Source organism: Hypanus sabinus, chromosome 1, assembly GCF_030144855.1.
Source record: "Hypanus sabinus isolate sHypSab1 chromosome 1, sHypSab1.hap1, whole genome shotgun sequence".
Taxonomy (NCBI): domain Eukaryota; kingdom Metazoa; phylum Chordata; class Chondrichthyes; order Myliobatiformes; family Dasyatidae; genus Hypanus; species Hypanus sabinus.
Window position 1 is genome coordinate 163252221 of NC_082706.1, and position 16662 is coordinate 163268882.

A 16662-nucleotide genomic window follows, 5' to 3' on the forward strand; every position below is an offset into this window, starting at 1 on the left:
GCAGGCATTAGTCAGATCTAATTTATCTTTTGAAATTCACATGGTTGAGTGTTGCTTAAAATTACTAGAGTTATTTTGTAAAAAGTCCTTCTCATGCTGGGGATCTGAAATAAAAATTGAAAATGCTGGAAACACTCAGCAGATCAAGCAGCATCAGTAGAGAGACAGAGAGAGAGAGAGAGAGACAATATTAATAGGTTCAGTTCAGTAATTTTTCATAGCACCCTTATCATTAATGGAGTAAAATAATTACTATGAATTTCAATATACTCAGAACAGATTCTCAGTGGTCCACTTTCCAGTATTAATAGCTAAAGAAAGAAAAATATTACATTTATTTTTTGCTCTCTGTGACCTTAAGATTTCATAATACATTTTTGTAATAGCAGAAATATAATGAAGATTTTATCTTTTTTAGTGATATTGTTTAAGAGATAAACATTAGCCAATACATTGTAATGAACACCTTTGTTATTCATAATATCAGTTTGGGGAATCCACTTAAGAGGCTGGACTAAAGTTTATTCAGTATCTCATTGTAGAACAAGCAACTTTAAAAGTACAGTGCTCTATTGAGAACAACAGGAAACCATCACATCATTCATTCTAGATTTTGTCATAAAATCCTTGGAGTAAGTCAAATTCACAACCTTCTGATTCATGCAAAACACCAATATTTTTCCATCGCAAACAATATAGTACTTGAGCATCTCATATTCTGGGATTTCCGTGTACTGATCTGTAATAAAGAGGTGCAAAGGGAGCACTTGTTTTCTGAATTGGATATCATGTTCAGAACAGGTATGTTCCAATATGAATAAAGGGACAAAGGATGGTAAGGTAACAAAACCTTGAATATTGAGAGAGGTGGGGGATTTATTCAAGAAAGAATATAAAGCATAGGTAAGATTTAGGAAACTAAAAATCAAACAGAGCTCTTGACGATTATGAAGAAGCCAGAAGAGAACTCAAGAAGGGAATTGGGAAAGCCAGGAGGAGCCACAGAAAGTCTGTGGCAAGTAGGAGTAAAAAGAGACTCCAAAGGCATTCTATACATCAGAATCAGGTTCAATATTATTAGCATATGTTGTAAAATTTGTTAACTTTACGACAGCAGGACAATGAAGTTCATGATAAATGTAGAGAAAAAACTGAATTACAGTATATGTCTATTAAATAGTTCAGTTAAAATAAGTATTGCAGAAAAAACAAATACAAAAAAAAGTAGTGAGGTAGTGTTCATGTCCAATGTCCATTTAGAAATTGGATGGCAGAGGGGAAGAAGCTATTTCTGAATCGCTGAGTGTGTGCCTTCAGGTTTCTGTACTTACATCAATAACAAGAGGATAACTACCCAACAGGCAGGACCACTCATGGATAAAGAAAGAAGCATATGCTTAGAGGCAGAGGATGTGCATGAGGTCCTAAGTGAGCACTTTGCATCAATATTTACAAAGATGGAGGATAGGGAGACCAGTGTGGAGCATGCTAATATGCTAGAGCATTTTAAGATAAACAAGGAAGCAGTGCTCGGTCTCTTAAAGAACATAAAGCTGGATAAACCCTAGACGTGGCTGAGGAACTGGTGCACGGGGAAGGGGTTCAGACTTATGGATCATTGGGATCACTTTTGGGATGGTACAATCTGTACCAAATGAGATGAGTTAAACTGACCCTAAGGGGGTCCAATTCTTGCAGGTAAGTTGGCTAGATTTACTTGGGAGGGTTTAAAATACAGTGCCTATAAAAAGTATTCACACCCCCTCCACCACCTTGGAAGTTCACATGTTTTATTGTTATAGAACATTGAATCACAGTGGATTTAATTCGGCTTTTTTTGACACTGATCAACAGAAAAAGACATGTCAAAGTGAAAACAGATCTCTACAAAATGATTTAAATTAATTACAAATATAAAGCACTAAATAATCGATCACATAAGTATGCACACCCTGTCATATGCATACTAAGTTGGTTTTAGAAGTTATGTAATTAGTTAAATTGAGATCATCTGAGAACAATCAAGGTGTTTCAATTGATTGTAGTAAAAATACACCTGTATCTGGAAGGTCAGACTGCTGGTGAGTCAGTATCCTGGCAAAAACTACACCATGAAGACAAAAGAACACTCCAAGCAACTCTGTGAATAGGTTATTGAAAAGCACGCCAGGAGATGGAAAATTGCCAAGTCACTGAATATCCCTTGGAATACAGTAAAGTCAATCATCAAGAAATGGAAAGAATATGGCACCACTGTAAATCTGCCCAGGGCAGACTGTCCTCAAAAACTGAGTGACTGTGGAAGGAGACTACTGAAGGAGGCCACCAAGAGGCCTATAAGTAACAAGCTTCAGCGTCTGAGATAGGAGAGACTGCACCTACAACTAATGTGGCCCAGGTTTTTCACCAGTCACAGCTTTATGGGAGAGTGGCAAAGAAAAAGCCACTTCTGCAGAAAACCTGACATGAAATCTCAGCTAGAGTTTGCCAGGAGGTATGTTGGAGACTCTGAAGTCAGCTGAAAGGAGGTTCTATGGTCTGATGAAACCAAAGTTGAGCTTTTTGGCCATCAAGCTCAGTTTGTGACTGGACTTGAAAAGGACTGTTCACTCATGATCCCCATGCAATCTTATAGAGCTTGAGCAGGATTGTAAAGAAGAATGGGGGAAATTTTAAGTGTCCAGATGTGCAAAGCTGGTAGAGACCTATTACGCAGACTTAAGGCTATAATTGCTGCCAGAGGTGCATCAACTAAATACTGACTTGAAGAGGGTGAGTAATTATTTTGTGTTTTTTTTTATTTGTAATTAATTTAGATCACTTTGTAGAGATTTATTTTCACTCTGACACAAAATCATCCTTTTCTGTTGATCAGTGTCAAAAATGCCAAATTAAATCCACTTTGATTCAATGTTGTAAAACAATAAAACATGAAAACTACCCGGGGGGGGGGGGTGAATACTTTTTGTAGGCACGGTAATTTAGCAGAGGAATAGGAACTGGAATGATAGTGCTGAGAATGAGGTAGTTGGTTTACAAACAGAGGCTATGTGCAGTAAGACTCCTAGCAAGAAGAAGTTGATAGGGCAGAAATGCAGTCAACAACAGGATCAATTGCAGTATAAATGATTGATAATATCAAAAAGGGTGAATACATGACTGAAGGTGTTATATTTGAATTCACACAGTACACAGAATAAGATAAATGAACTTGTAGCACAGATATAGATTGCCAGGTATGATATTAGAGCCCTCACTGAATCATGGCTGATAAAAGTTTATAGCTGGGAGCTTAATGTCCAAGGATACACATTGTATCAAAAGGACAGTTAGGAAGCCAGAGGGTGGAGTTGCTCTTTTGGTAAAAAATGAAATCAAATCCTTAGAAAGAAGTAACATTGGGTCAGGATGTGTTGAATCACTGTGGATAGAGCTAAAGAACTGCAAGGATAAAGAGTCCCTGATGAGGTTGTATACAGACCTCCAAAAGGGCAATATTACAATAGTCATGGGGGATTTCAATATGCAGGTAGACTAGGGAAAATCAGCTTGGTGCTAGATCCCGAGAGGGTGATCTTCTAAAGTTGCTCTTTAGAGCAACTCATGGTCGAGCCCACAAGGGGATAAATTACTCTGGAATTGGAGTTGTGCAATGAATAGAATTGAAAAGGGAGCTTAAGGCCCCGTTGGGATAAGTGATCATAATATAATCAAATTCACTCTGAAATTTGAGAATGAGAGCATAATGTCAGATAGCAATATTACAGTAGAGTAAAGGGAATTATAGAAGCTTGAGAGAGGAGTTGACCAAAAATGACTGGAAAAGAACACTAGCAGGGATGATGGCAGAGCAGCAATGGCTGGAATTTCAGAAAGCAATTCAGAAAGCACAGGGTACATATATCCCAAAGAAGAACAAGTGTTCTAAAGGCAAGACAATACCACTGTAGCTAACAAGAGAAGTCAAAGCCAACATAAAAACATAAAAGGACATATAGTGGAGCAAAAAATCAGTGGGAAGATTGAGCACTAGGAAGCTTTTAACAAACAGAAGGCAACTAAAAAAGTCATGAACAAGAGAAAATCTGCAGATGCTGGAAATCCAAGCCACATACACACAAAAGGCTGGAAGAACTCAGCAGGTTAGACAGCATCTATGGAAAAAGTACAGTCAAAGTTTCAGTCTGAGACACTTTGCCAAGACTGGAGAGAAAAAAAAAGATGAGTAGATTTAAAAAGTGGGGGAGGGGAGAGAGAAACACCAGGTGATAAGTGAAACAGGGAGTGGGAGGATGAAGTAAAGAGCTGGGATGAAGTAGAGTTTGATTGGTGAAAGAGATACAGGGCTGCAGAAGTGGAAGTCTGATAGGAGAGGACAGAAGGTCATGGAACAAAGAAAAATGTGGCAGGAGCACTAAAGGGAAGCAATTGGTAGGCAAAGAGATAAATTGAGAGAGGGAAAACCGGATGGGGAATGTGAATGGGGGGTCAATACTGAAAGGTTGAGAAATCGATATTCATGCCATCAGGTTGGAAGAGGTATAGTCCAGGTAGCTGTGAGAGTCAATGGGTTTAATAGCTAAGTTGTCTCCAGAGACAGACATACTGTATTGATCCCGAGGGAAATTGGGTTTTGTTACAGCCAAACCAACCAAGAATAGTGTAGAAATATAGCAATATAAAACCATAATTAACTTATTACTATTTAATTATTTATGCCAAGTGGAAATAAGTCCAGGACTTATTTTATTGGCTCAGGGTGTCTGTCACTCTGAGGGAGGAGTTGTAAAGCTTGATGGCCACAGGCAGGAATGACATCCTGTGACTCTCAGTGTTACATCTCGGTGGAATGAGTCTCCGGCTGAATGTACTCCTGTGCCTAACCAGTACATTATGGAGTGGATGGGAGTCATTGTCCAAGACGGCATGCAACTTGGACAGCATCCTCTTTTAAGACAGCACCGTAAGAGAGTCCAGTTCCACCCCCACAATATCACTGGCCTTACGAATGAGTTTGTTGATTCTGTTGGTGTCTGCTACCCTCAGCCTGCTGCCCCAGCACACAACAGCAAACATGATAGCACTGGCCACCACAGACTCGTAGAACATCCTCAGCATCGTCCAGCAGATTTAAAAACAGTAAGATTGAACAAGGCGAGGGAGGTGTTTGAAATGGTCCAGGTGAACTTGAGGGCAGGGTAGGTGTTGGAAGCAAAGTGGATGAAGTCAGCAAGCTCCACATGGTTTCAGAAGCAGCACCAATGCAATCATTCATGTAAAGTAGGAAACCATGTAGCATGAGACACCATTCCCTGTACTCTTTCCCCTCTCTCAACTTATCTCCTTACCTCCCCATCACCTTCTTCTGAAGCTCCTCCCCCTTCCCTTTCTTTCATGGCCTTCTGTCCTCTCCTGTCAGATTCCCCCTTCTCCAGGCCTTTATCTCTTTCACCAATCAACTTTCCAGCTCTTTACTTCATCCCTCCCCCTCCTGGTTTCCCTTCCCGCCACTTTTAAAATCTACTCCTCAAATTTTTTTCTCCAGTCCTGCTGAAGGGTCTCAGCCTGAAACGTCAACTACTTTTTTCCATGGATGCTGCCTGGCTTGCTGAGTTCCTCGAGCAATTTTTTGTGCGTTGCTTAAAAAAGGTCATGAAGAAGGTAAAGATGGAATACAAAAGTAAGCTTGCCAATAATATTAAAGAAGACAAAATATTAAAGTTTCTTCAGATACATAAAGTAATACAAGAGGCAAGAATAGATATCAGACCACTGGAAAATGATGCTAGAGAGGTAGTAATGAGGGTCAAGGAATGGCAGATGAACTGAATAAGTATTTTACGTCATTCTTCGCTGTGGAAGACATTAGCGGTATTGTGAAAGTTACAGGTGTGAAAGTTACAGTGTGTGAAGTTACCAATACTCAAGATAAAGTTCTTGGGAAACTGAAATGTCTGAAAATAGATAAGTCACCTGGACCTGATGGTGTACACCCCAGGGTTCTGAAAGAGGTGGTTGAAGTAATTGTAGAGATATTAGTAATGATCTTTAAAGAATCGCTAGATTCTATCTTGTCTCTAGAGGACTGCAAAACTGCAAATATTACTCCACTCTTCAAGAAGAAAGAGGCCCAAGAAAGGAAAAGGTTCATAAGTTCAGCGGTTGATTCTATTATCAAAATATGGATGTAGAATACATATCTGATATCAGTCTTTTCTAGAAATACAGAAAAAACAGAAAAGACGTCAGCCGTTCCCTGCACAAAAAGGAAAAAGAAACAGAACTCTCAAGCCCCAAACCCTCAATTCCTTCCTTCGCACAAAAGCTCAAAGATCACCCACACAGAAAATGGCAGCTGGAACATCAAGCCCCAACCCCCCCCCCAAAAAAAAAGCAAAAATAGCATCAAACCCCAACACAAAAACTAACAGATTATATAAACTGTATTACATAAAGCAATATATAATCCATTTTCCAATTATCACATAAATCTTAGGATGATGTTTTCAAAATTCTATCGGAATCAAACTCAGTCCTTCCATGAAGAGCGACTACTATGCTGCCAACCTGTGGCCTTCCAAATGCCACTCCACATCTAGTGACCTTCTGAATGCTGCTAACCCAACTGCCAACACATCTACCCGTGGCCTCTGTAAAAAGTAACTACCCCGCCACCAACCTGTGTGTAGCAACGTTGCTCATAGTTTTAAGAATAATAGGGTTGTTTTAGTGGGAGATATTAATTTCCTTAATATTGATTGGGCCAGTCAAAAGAGTTAAAGGATCCGGATAGAGTGGAATTTGCAAAACGTATTCAGAAAGGTTTCCTGAGTCAATACATAATGGACCATACTCAGTTGGATACAATATTAGAGCTCTTGAGGAACAAGGCAGGGCAAATAACTGAAGTGGCAGTTAGGGACAACTTTGGCTCTAGTGACCATAAATAAGATTCAGATTGGCTTTATTTATCACGTGTACATCAAAATCCACGGTGAACTGCATTGTTTGCATCAATGGCCAACTCATTCCAAGATGTGCTGGGCACAGCTGCAAGTGTCACCGCTCTTCTGGTGCCAGCGTAGCATGCCCATAGCTTACTAACCCTAACTTGTACGTATTTGGACTGTGGGAGGAAACCAGAGCACAAAGAGAAAACCCACTCATTCCACTTGGAGGACATACAGAATGCTTACAGATGGCATCAGACTTGAAATCCCAACTCTGATGCCTCATGCCACCATAGTCAGCATGGCTTTGTGCATGGAAAGTCAGGTTTTGTTGAATCTTTTAGAGGCTTTTGAAAAGATAAGAGTTTAGAATAGAGCAGGACAGTAGATGTTTTTTTATTTGGACTTTAGCAAGACATTCAACGAGGTCCCCACAGTGGAATTCAGTGAGACCTAGTTAGGTGGATTCAAAATTGGCTCAGAGATAAATTTGGCAAGAGGAGGATGGGACACAGATATACTTTTGGGGTGATATTCAGTCAAATATAGAAAAAATAAACAAGTTGGTCTAGTAGGCAGAGCATACATGAGCATGATAGGAGTAATAGAACATTGTAAGGCAAAATTGCATCTATTTTAATGCAAGAGCCTGAACTTGAAGCATTACTCAGCATGTGGGAGTCTGATATTGTTATAACCATTGAGAAAAATGGGCAAGACTGCCAACAGGCACCTATTGTACCAATGTCCAGTAAGACTTCTGTTAAGATGGCGACATGCTCGGATGCAACCAACCAAAGGCTGCAGCAGCCAACCAAAGGTATTATTGCTTTTTTTATGATCACAGGAGACTGCTGCTACTGTGGATCTACCCCTCAGCAAGTTGCTGGTTGGCAGACGAATTGGACTAGGTGCAGACTGTGTTGTTGCCTGCTTCTGAAAGGCATCAGAGTTGGAGCGCAAAAGTGGTGTACAGTCTAATACCAAGTGATTATCTTAGTTTTCTTGTGATCGCAAGATCCTGTTGGACATTGGTAATGTGGAATGCTGTAAGTCCCGTTCACTCACTTATTAGCAGGACCTACAGCGGGGGAGTTGTATATTGTGGATTAGGCCTAATGCCACGGTGTTTCCTGTTGTAGCTGCCCAGAGAGGTGAACCAGCGACCATGCTGGATTGTGGGCTGGCCTCTCCCATTGTTGCTGATCTCCAGTGATCACTCAGTGGAAGACAAGCTAGGTTGCATTCGGGGGTCGGCAACCCGCGGCTCCGGAGCCACATGTGGCTCTTTTAGGTCTGTGCTGCGGCTCCCTGTTGCTTTGGGAAATAATTGGTTGTGGCGACCCTTTTCCTGGCACATCCGAACCGACTCACAATAAGATAGCCTACGGGGGTTTGCGAGCACAGAGCTTTGGAGCCTCTGCGCCATGGGGGGGGGGGGCAGGTTGAGGGAGGCTTAAAAGTGAGGCTGAAGATTTCGAATAAAGTTTTTTTCCTTCGACTGCAGTTACCGACTCCGTGTCGTAATTTTAGCGCTGCGTGTAGCACACCGCTACATGGTCAGTATTTAATTAATATGTTTTTTATGTTAGTTTGTTAGTTTTTGAAATGTAAATCTAAATTTGAAGATTATGGTGATCTTGTACAATCTAAATAAGACGTTGTGGCGACCCATTTCCTGACACATCCGAACCGGCTCACAATTAGCCAGCGTTCAGGCTAAGGGAGATAGCCTACGGGGGTTTGTGAGTACGTGTCTTTTGCAGCATCCGCGCCCATGGGGGGCGGGTTGAGGGAGGCTTAAAAGCAAGGCTGTTTAGTTCGAATAAAGCTATCTTTGACTGCAGTTTACTGACTGCGTGTAGCAACCGCTACAACGTGTTTTTATCGCTGGCTGTCCAGAGGGGAGGTGCTGAAACGCTTTGTCGCGCGTCTGGAAGAAGTGAAAACTTTCCTGGGCAGCAAAGGGCTCAACTTTCCTGAGCTGGAACAGCCAGAGTGGCTGGAAAAGCTACACTTCATGGTAGACATGACAGCGCACCTGAACACGCTGAACACAGCTCTTCAACGGGGTAAGGACGTACAGCCCTGCACATGTTGGGGGATGTTTTGCATTCGAGCGCAAGTTGACGTTGCTTGCCAGAGATTTACAGAAAGGCACATTGTCTCACTTCCCCAATTTGAGAGAGTTCAAACAATGTCACGACATGATAAATTCGGAGTATTTACATTCTGCAATCATCGCAATGCAAACATCGTTTGGGAAACGCTTCTGTGAGTTCAGAGAGGAAAAAAACACATTATCCTTCCCGGTCACTCCCCTAAGCATCGATCCATCCCTACTGAATACGACTGCATTGTCAGGTGTGAGTCAACCTGAAGAAGTATGATAAATATTTTAATTGCGTATTATTTTACGTATATTCATATGTTTTCATTGTTCAGTGAAATAGTCCTTTTATTTTTCAGGTTGACAGCTGGCTGACGTTATTTTTGGTTTGCTGCTGGCGGCAAATTTAAGTTTGGCGTTTTTCATAAATACAAGAAGGACTCAAATAGACGTTGAGTATTTTACTTAAAAGTAACCTTCAACCCAACGTCTTTTTTTCGGAGTTCAAAATGTTTTTGTTGCATGCAGAAATGTAATTTCGTTTTCTCTGCAGGAGTTCATCAATTTCATAAATGCAACACATTATAGTTTATTTATACATAGCATAAAGGCAAAACAAAACGTTGTATGCAGTGTTATTTCATTTTAAATGTCAAACGGGTTTTGCGGCTCCCAGTGTTTTCTTTTCTGTGGGAAACGGGTCCAAGTGGCTCTTTCAGTGGTAAAGGTTGCTGACCCCTGGTTGCATTCATCTATGGTCTGCTGTGGGCTTGTTACTGCCGACAACATCCAGGGACTCAGGCTATACAAATTTTTTTGTGTGACTGCATGTTCACTACCATCTTATGTGCTATATGTGCCTTGTGGTGTGTATTACTGTTGGCACTGGGTTTTGTTCCTTGGTCCTGGAGAATTGTTGTTTCGTTTGGCTATATTCATAGGGAATTCATGTATGGTTGAATGATAGTTAAGCTTGAACTTCAAGAGCATAGTAGCCTGCCTCAGTAATTACCATCTGGTGGTACTTATTGTACGTCAAAACAAATAAAGTGCTCAGGAGGTTATTTATGGTGAGAATCAACTCCTGCCTCAGAAATGACTGGATCTGCTCCAATCTGCCTACTGTCACAATAGGTCAACAGCAGATGTGATATCTCTGTCTCTTCATTCTGCCTAGACCAGGGGTCGGCAACGTTTACCACTGAAAGAGCCAATATGGACCCATTTCCCACAGAAAAGAAAACACTGGGAGCCACAAAATGAAATAACACTGCATACAACGGGTTTTTTTTGCCTTTATGCTATGTATAAACAAACTATAATGTGTTGCATTTATGAAATTGATGAACTCCTGCAGAGAAAACGAAATTACATTTCTGCATGCAACAAAAACATTTTGAACTCCGAAAAAAAGACGTTGGGTTGAAGGTTACTCCGTAGTTAGCCTATCTTGGATCGAAAAATTAAAAGAAATCGCGCACTGGCGGGCGTCAGGCATTGGCAGTGGTGATGTATATTAATAGCGATAAAAAACACATTGTAGCGGTGTAGCGCTACATGCAGCGCTAAAATAAAGACTGCAGTCAAAGGTAACTTTATTCGAACTAAACAGCCTTGCTTTAAAGCCTCCCTCAACCCGTCCCCGTGGGCGCGGATGCTCCAAAAGACACGTACTCACAAACCCCCGTAGGCTATCTCCCTTAGTCGGAACGGTAGCTAATTGTGAGCCGGTTCGGATGTGCCAGGAAACGGTGTCTCCGCAAAGTTTTCATATTGTACAAGATCACCATAATCTTCAAATTTCGAATTACATTTCAAAAGCTAACAAACCACGGGGAGCCGCATCACAGAGATCAAAGAGCCGCATGTGGCTCTGGAGCCGCAGGTTGCCGACCTCTGGCCTAGACCATCTAGAGAACAGGAAATAGCATGTCAGCTGGCTGTTCATTGAATATTGCTTGGCATTCATCACAATCATCCCATCCAAACTCATCGTCGAGCCTTTGTGCATCCTCAATGGCAGCCCCCAGTCAGTGAGAATTGGTAACAACATCTTTTCCTCACTAATCATCAACACAGGTACACCCTGAGGCTGCATGTTTAGTTCCCCACTCTACTCTCTTTACAAGTATGACTCTGTGGCTAAGCACAGCTTCAATGCCGTCTTCAAATTCACCAATGACATTACTGTTGGATGAATCACAGGTGCCAATGAGATGGCTTATCGTGGTGAGATACCTGGTTAAGTGATACCACAAAAGCAGCCTCCTGCTCAATGTCAGCAAAACTAAAGAGCTGATTGTTGATTTCAGGAAGAAGGATGGACATCTGACAGTCTTCAATGGGAGATCAGCTATGGAGTGAGTCACCAGCTTTAAATTCCTAGGTACGACCATATTAGATGACCTCTAGGCCCATTACAGAGATGAAATCATTAGAAAAGCATGCCTGTTTCTTTATTTTCTTAGGGGTAAAGGACACTGAACTTGAAATTGAACATTAGCAACTTGCTACAGATGTACTTTTGAAAGTATCCTGATTGTGATAGTAGTGCAGAAAGTAATGGACTGGACATTACATCACGGGCACATCCTCCACACCAGTGGTTGTATTTATAGAAGGCACTGCCTCAGGAAGGCAAAATCCATCATCAAAGATCCCCACCTTCCAGGCCATTCCATATTTTCACAGCTACCAGTGGACAGGAAGTACAAAAACCTGAAGTGCCACACCACCAGGTTAAAGATCAGCTGCTTCCTTTCAACCATTTGGTTTTTGAACCAGCTGACAAAACCCTAATCACCAGTGTTGAGCAATACTTGGACCACATTGCACTAAAATGGACTTAGATTTTTTTTTACATTCTACTTGTGCTTTTCTTGTAAAATTTTGTAATTTTTTTGCTTTTGTTTATCTTATGAATGCTGCTTATATGATGCTGTGTGTCTTTGGTGTTTGCTGCAATTAAGTTTTTCATTGCACCTGTGCATACATGTGCTTGTGATTATGACAATAAACTCTCGATTTTGACTTTATTCTCACATTCTTGCCTAATATGTATTAGAAAGCCTATACCACTTGATCTTTTACTGCCTGTTGCCATGCACCCATAGAATTGTTACTAAGCTGAAGAGACCTGCAAATAAGTCTAAGTCACATTGTCGAGGACTAAATTGTGCACAGCATAATTTTTATATCGTCTTTCCCTGTTGTAGAAAGGGATACATTGTGGAAGTGTTCATATCCTTAATTCTGAAATTAGTCACATGCCACAGTAAAGTTGTATTGATTTTTAAAAGCAATATCCACATTGCTCTTATTAAAATAAATGTCTGTTCAAAAATACATTTGTTGGTTTTTATAGTATCAAGATAAACTGGTTTTTAACAACATTGACCTTGTAATGGAAATTTTGAGGAGCTGAACTTGGATATAGGTGATAACACAAAAATAGGCAATTGCAAATCAGCAATCTATTTAACCGCATGCTTTTATTTGATTCCATCATAGAACATAAGACAGAATGTAAGATGGCTGCCATTTCACAATCACTTGTACTAGTATATTGCCCAAGGTGAATATCAGACTTGATGTGATTGGTTTTGTTTGTTCTTCTCTGTTTAATGCCTGTGTTTCATATTCCTTGTGAGCATCTGCTGTTTCCTCATCTACCTTAAAGCGTGCAGGGTGCAAAACAAAGAATTAGATTCTCAACCACTGAAGTGTAAATAAATTTAATGAATCTAATTTAAATGCCACCCTTGTAGACTATTTCTAAGAAATATGATGTTATTTAAATAATAAGGTGCATGTGTTAAAATGGCAGCTATTAAAACACATTCCAGGAATCCACAATTAATAAACTTCAATCTTTTAAAGTAAGCAATTTTATTATTAATTGAACATATGTAATTTTTGTTCTTATTTTTTAATTTGTCTTGTTCTGTGCTTGCCCAACTTTATAGTTTATTTTGGGTAAGAAGCCACGTGAGTTTTGACAACAAAGATAATGTACTCTTCGGGCAAGATAAGCTCCACTAATGCTTCTTGCTATTTCAACATGTATTTAAAGGTGGAAATTCCTTTCAGTAAGGCAATAGACTACAATGCAAGAAGCAGTAACATAACAAGCTATCGAGTTTCTTGCCAATAAATTAGTTTGTTCTACTTTATGGATATCTTCTTTGTCTTATTCCTTCTTAACTCGCCTTGCACATAATCTCTGCCTTGCCCACCATTTTACCATTTGTAGCAGAACCCTGCTTTTGAACTTTGATCAACAGATCCCTGTTTTTGAACTTTCTACTTAAAGACATTTGCTTTACTCTGTTCTTAATGCTTCTTGTAAATAAAACTTTTCACTTTTTATGCATCATCAGTCTCCTCTGATAATTCCTGATCATTTTCTCCTTTTGGTTTCTGTATGGATATTTAGAAAACTGTGGATCCCAAAGGTTGCACAAGTTAGGGCTTTTCCCTTTGGAGAGAAGGAGGATGAGAGACAATTTGTATAAGAGGAGTATAGAATGATAAAGAGGCATAGATAGAGTGGCCACCCAGCACCTTTTTCCTAGGGGAGCAATAGCTACTACGAGAGGACTTACTTTGAAGGTGATTGGAGGAAAGTGCAGGGTTTTTTTACACAGTGTGGTAAATGCATGGAATGACCTGTTAGGGTGGTGATAGAGACAGATACATTAGGGATATTTAAATAACTCTTTGGTAGGCACATGGATGAAAGAAAAATGGAGGACTAAGTGAGAGATATGGGGATAGATTGATCTTAGAGCAGAGTAAAAGGTCAGCACAACATCATGGGCTGAAGGGCCATGCTGTGCTGTATTTTTCCATGTAAGTATGGTCCTGCCATTTACAATGTTAATATGGAGGTTTGCATTGACATTCCTGCATTGATTGAAATTTGACTCGAGACCCTTCATCAGGGCTAACTGAAAGAAAAGATAGTAAGAGATTTGAGAGGGGGAGGGGGAGATCCGAAATGATAGGGGAAGACGGGGGTGGGGGGGGTGGAGATGAAGCAAGAGCTGGAAAGGTAATTGGCAAAAGGGATGCAGAGCTGGAGAAGGGAAAGGATCATGGGATGGAAGGCCTAGGGAGAAAGAAAGGGGGAGGGGAGCACCAGAGGGAGATGGAGAACAGGCAAGGAGTGATTGTGAGAGGGGCAGAGAGAGGAAAAAAGAGAGAGGAAAGGGGGGTAATAAATAAGGGATGAGGTAAGAAGGGGAGGAGGGGCATTAACAGAAGTTAGAAAAATCAATGTTCATGCCATCAGGTTGGAGGCTACCCAGACGGAATATCAGGTGTTGTTCCTCCAACCCGAGTGTGCCTTCATCATGACAGTAGAGGAGGCCATGGATAGACATATCAGAATGGGAATGGGATGTGGAATTAAAATGTGTGGCTACTGGGTGATCCTGCTTTCTCTGGTCTGTTGTTAACTGAGAATCCAAAATGTTATGGGAGAAAACCCAACATCTCTCCTTTGGGCCATAGCCCTCCTGGTCCACAACATACTGTACTTAACATGAACAAAACAACAATCTAGCTGTCTCTGAGCTGTGTATATTTGTTGACAATCAACAAAATGAAGAGATGAGGGAGCTTGATGAAGGAAAATGTAAAGAGGTCTTCAGGCACATGGACCCAGGTGCAGAGTAAACTCAAGACTAGAAGGGAGAAAGTAATGATGAGGATTTAAATGAATATACATTACAGGAATAATACATACCCTCAGCAAATCTGAATATTCTGGAGGCACCCTCAGAAACGTGGGCTAGTACCTCAGAAAGTCAGGCTGGCACCTCAGAACTTTTAGGAAGACAGTTATTCTGGGAAAGTGTTGTCCAACCCTGAACAGTGCTAGAAGTTCAATTAATAAACAGATTATGGAAAAGTAACCATGGGTAACCAAGGATTAGGGGATTATCTGGAGAGTGAATAAGGTGGAATTGAATCGACTCTTCATGCATACCAAGCATTAACTTGAGAGGAACAGAAAGATAAGAAATTTGTCCAGAATCCAACTGTCTCCCATCCAGGGCTATAGCAGTGAGTGGATGGTGGAGACATAATTTAGGAACCTGAATTCTCCTTGCCAGTCCAAGATCTAAAAGAATTCCCCACTGAACCAGAGCCTCCATTTTGCACCCACTCTAATGCCACCAAGGTCCAGAACTCAACTGAATAGTCAGCAATAGATCAAGTCCCCTGACGCAAATAGAAGGCTGTCTCTGGACTCTGGGCAGCATGAAATAATACTCTCTCATAGTTCTTAAAATAGATTTATATCAAAACACATGGGAGAATCCTTTTCCCATTAAACTGTAGCCCATGAAAGGGTCTTGCCTGAAAGGAGGGATATTATGTAAGGCACTTTACTCCTGTCCGAGAGGAACTTAGCAGTTTGTAACTTGAATACTAGAGAACACTGGTATAAGAAACCACAGCAAGACTTGGGGTCTCCATTGCACCACACTGGGGCCGGCAAGTCAGTAGACCCTTCATGGTCGTTTGGGGCAAATCTAGCAGGACAGCCGAGTGAAAGCTCGGAACCAGAGTCCAACCCTGAAAAACGTAAATCTCACCAACCAGTTTCAGAGCCTTTCTACAATGATGCTAGTATCTCCTGGGCTAAGTGTTTATGTCATCCTGCAGACTCTTCTTGACAGGTCAATGCCTTGCATAATTGATCCAATGATGGTAGTATTTCTTAGAATAAATGGTCACGTTGTCCAACTTCCTTTCCTTGGAAGGAACATAAGTGATTAAACTCAGCTGGGTCCATGATGCTTGAGTACTTCTGTAATGAGATCTTCAGGTAAAACAAACCCAGGTGCAGAGTAAATTCGAAAGTAATAATGAGGATTTATTGAAGAACACAACAGAGGATTAACAAGTGACTCAGAGCGTACTTATTTTAGTCGGCTAGAGTACACAGAACGTTAATTCACTCAGAACCCAAATTCAGGACTCAGTGACAAATGCTGGTTCTGATTAAATTATGTAGTGTATACAGCACAGGAACCCCATCGGTATCAAAATCAAAACTTAGTAAGTTAAAAACAGGATGCACGAGGAACCTGCATTCAAAAAACAGATGACTCAAAATACACAAGGAAAACTTAATGAAAAAATCAGTCACTTACAAGTTCTAGTTAAAACAAATCAATGATGTTCAGGTGCATCGGAGCACCGAGGCCTGATCCTCTGTTATAGTCCATGCACTGGTCCAAAGAGTTCAGGACAGAAAGACAGTAGATGTTGTCTACATGGACTTCAAGGTCTTTGACAAACTCCCTGTATAGGAGAGGTTGAAAAGGTTAAGTTGCTTGACCTTCAGGATGAGGTAGTAATTTGGACTCAGCATTGGCTTCGTAGGAGAGCCAGAGAGCGGTAATAGATGGTTACTTTCCCTGACTGGAGGCCTGTGACTAGTGGTGTTAGTCATCGATGTTGTTAGTCATCTATATCGACAATCTGGATGACAAAGTGGTAAATAGGATCAACAAATTAAATTTCTGGATGACACCAAGATTGGGGTGTAGTGGACAGCAGAGAAGGCTATCAAAGCTTACAGCAGCA

General features: G+C 40.8%; 1 protein-coding gene across 1 annotated transcript in view; it reads left to right on the forward strand.

Moving 5' to 3' along the window:
* LOC132406092 (putative Polycomb group protein ASXL3) overlaps positions 1–16662 on the forward strand; it is a 230275-nt gene that overhangs the window by 45861 nt on the left and 167752 nt on the right. The window lies entirely within an intron of this gene.